The sequence below is a fragment of the Protobothrops mucrosquamatus genome, unplaced genomic scaffold (genome assembly GCF_001527695.2).
Source record: "Protobothrops mucrosquamatus isolate PMUCROS unplaced genomic scaffold, P.Mucros_1.0 scaffold4299, whole genome shotgun sequence".
Taxonomy (NCBI): domain Eukaryota; kingdom Metazoa; phylum Chordata; class Lepidosauria; order Squamata; family Viperidae; genus Protobothrops; species Protobothrops mucrosquamatus.
This window is the reverse complement of record NW_015390213.1, coordinates 1-3,603: the sequence shown is the minus strand read 5'-3', so window position 1 is coordinate 3,603 and position 3,603 is coordinate 1. Positions and strand designations below refer to the sequence as shown.

Genomic DNA, 3,603 nt, shown 5'->3' with positions numbered 1-3,603 from the left:
ATGGTCTGGGTTACTACAAAAGGCTTAGCTGGAAAAAAAAAACCCTAACCAAGATTAACACTAACCAACTTAGCATGTGCGAATAGAGTGGCTAGATACTGTTCAGATAGTCCTTGACTTACAACCATTTGTTTAGAGAACGTTCCAAAGTTACAACAGGAATGAAAAGACTGACTTACGACTGGTCCTGACACTTACGACTCTTACAGCATCCCCACAATCAAGTGGTCAGAATTTGGGTGCATGGTTGCAGTGACCCGGGATCATGCGACCACCAATTGCCACCTTTCCAGCCATCTTCTGACAAGCAAAATAAATGAGGGAAGCTGAATTCACGTAACAAAATGATTTACTTAACAACTTCGGCCGAAAAGGTCGTAAAATGGTTGCTTTGCATCACTCACGTCACGCCCGGCTGTGTTGCAGCTTTGCTTTTGAAAAATCCACCTTGCTGTGTTAACAAACACTTGAACAGGACAACAGGCAGACATAATTTCACACAATACCCTCTCCGGGCAATCTTACGGCTTGCTGATTATTGTGAGTCAGTCAGCCAGTGCAGTGAAATGACGGTTCAGTGATGCAAACTCAGAACGTGGTTAATTCAGTTCAGCGAGCAACGAGCTCTACATGTTTTTCTAACAGAGGCAGAGAACACATCTTAATTCTGCAGCAACATTATGCAATTAACCTTTTAAGCACTTGGGCTACAGGTTGAGTTTTTGCCTGTGATCGATGTCTCCTGAAAGTGCGCAATTATTAAATGAGCATTTGATAGGGGTTTTTTTGGGTGGGTGGGAGGAGGGGAGAAGAACACAGGCAGTTGATAAATAAAAAATATTGGTCTGATACCAAGAAGGACTTGGGTGAGTAAATGCCTGAGACACAAGGAACCACGGTATCCTAGCCACTGAGAAGAGCCAGCTAGCCAGCAAATAGAAAAAGAATATATATGGCTCCTAGAAGCACGAAGCCGAAAACACCAGCCTGAAGATGACGAATGGGACTTCGTCGAAACGTCGCCAAGACACTTCCAATTTTACGCGGGAGAAAATCCGAATAACCAAAGACCTACATACAAACACCCGCGAAAACCTCAGAAAACATATATATACATATGTATTTTGCATAGCATTCTTTTCCTTTCCTTTTTAAATATAGGTAGTCCTTAATTTCTAATAGTTTGTATAGTGACTGTTTACACTTACATCAGGGAAAAAAGTGGCTTGTGGCCATTTTTCACTCCTACAACTGTTGCAACATCTCCATGCTCATGTGATCAGCATTCAGACAGTTGGCAACTGACTCGTGTTTAGGACGGTCGCGGTGTCCCAGGATCATGTGATCCCCTTTTGCGACCTTCTGACAAGCGAAGACAATGGGTAGACCAGATTCACATAAGAACTGTGTTACTAACTTTTAACAACTGCTGTGATTAGCTTAATAACTGGCGAGAAAAGTCATAAGATGGGGCAAAACTCACTTAACCAGTGTCTCGCTTGGCAACACAAAAGTTTGGGCTGAATTGTGGTTGCAAAGTCAAAGATTACCTGTAGTAAAAACAAATCTGCGTAGAAAAAAGCATCCAAAAGGATTGTCACAAACCCACTTGAGGGATATATTATATATTCGAGTTTTTTTCCTTTGTATTGACTGGTTTCAGGCCAAAACTTACTCAGTGACTTACAACCTTCCCTGCTGGCTTCTCCAGTGACTGCAAATGGTGGTCACGTGACCATGGGGCGCTGCCACCGGTTGTAAGTGTAAACTGAATTACTGAGGAACACTGGACTGGCATGTGAATATTTTTTCAGCACTCATGTTTCTTAGCCAGCAAACAAAAACCTAGTGGATCAAGCATCTCTGCTTTACACCGTCACGACTTACAATCAAAATGATAGGCTGAATTGCGGTCATTAATTATAGGACTACCTGTAATCAGAAGTCGCCCCTATGTCAGGCCTCAGCAGATGAAAGCAAATTGGGTGGTAAATACAGGGATAGGGGACCACCAGAAAATTTTCTCAGCTGTAGTCTAGACTAGGAAGTGGAAGAAACTATATGATGTCCTCACCCCTAAATGTTGCTCTTTTGAGACAGCCCAGCTTTGAGAGTGCAGAAACTTTGCACTATTTGGTCCTCCCAGAGCTGGGTGGGAATTCTGGGGTTTGAATCCCCTAGCTCACGGGTAGGCAACCTTGGCTCTTTTATGACTCGTGGACCTCAACTCCCAGAATTCCTGAGCCAGCCATCCTAAGGGGAAAGGGAGAGTTTCCAAGCTGAGCCATGATGGCTCAGGAATTCTGGGAGTTGAAGTCCACGAGTCATGAGGGGGGGCATAGTTCCCCCATGCTGGCTCAGGAATTCTGGGAGTTGAAGTCCATGAGTCATAAAAGAGCCAAGGTTGCCTACCCCTGTTCTAGCCCATCTCAAGAGTAAAGAACGGGGGGGGGGGGGGAGTAGAAAGGCCATTTGGAAAACTTTCTGTGTCCCAAGACATCCACACCATCCACTCAGGCAGCAGGCAATGTCCAGATTTAGCTATCAAATTATTTCTGAGTGAATAAGGTTAATACATCACTATATGATAACAATGCATTGATCACCAAACTCGTTTGTGCATTTTCTCAATGCGCAGCTACCTTCATAAATTTCTGGGGGAGGGGAAAATTTTTCAGGCAATTCCGATAGAGGCAGGTAAGGGAAAGGGGCACCAATCTAACACATGGACCTCATTGTCTCTGTCTCTCTCTCTGCAAATAGAATAGAATAGAATAGAATGGAATGGAATAGAATAAACAGAGTTGGAAGGGACCTTTTAGGTCATCTAGTCCAACCCCCCAGCCCAATATGTGGACATACATGTAATGCTTAGTTGCCCATTGCTTTCTCTCCCATTCTTCATAGGAACAGAACAGATTTATAGAAATTGCATAGCTGATGAAAATTGCAAGAAAACCAGAGAATTTTGCTTTGATAAGGCTTCGCCGAGTACCAAACAGCCACCTTCCCTGGTGGTCTAGTGGTTAGGATTCGGCGCTCTCACCGCCGCGGCCCGGGTTCGATTCCCGGTCAGGGAAAATGAAATTTTTTTTTACTAGGCGCAAGCTGCAGGGCGAAGGCGCCACGCGATTGCAAAGCCATCCTCTTTTGCATCTGCCTCACTCCGGAGCACCCCGGCGCCCATCATCCCCAACCAGCCAGCCCGCCAGAACACGTGGCGGGGTGGGGGGGGGGAGTTGCGCCTCCTGCCGCAGAATCACCGCGCCTCGGCCGTGCCCGAGCCAGCCGGGGAAGCACCGGGAATCCCCTCCCCGCGTGGCGGCAGCAAAGCCATATGCGCACGCGCGAGGGAAGAAGAGGAGGCGGGGGGAGTCTCTCCCGCCTCGCGCGCCTCACGCTGCTAGCGCGCCTGGAAAAGCAGGTGCCGCCTCCTCCTCCTCCTCCTCTTCCACATCCGACGACAGCCTCTTCCTTTAATCCTCCTTAAAATATATATATATATATATATATATATATATATATATATATATATATATATATATATATATATATATATATATATATATATATATATATATATATATATATATATATATATAT

At 45.1% G+C, this 3,603-nt stretch overlaps 1 non-coding gene across 1 annotated transcript; it reads left to right on the top strand.

Moving 5' to 3' along the window:
• Window positions 1-3,008: 3,008 nt before the first annotated feature.
• TRNAE-CUC lies at window positions 3,009-3,080 on the top strand. Its single transcript has one exon. It is a non-coding gene; the product is annotated as a tRNA-Glu (tRNA).
• Window positions 3,081-3,603: the final 523 nt, after the last annotated feature.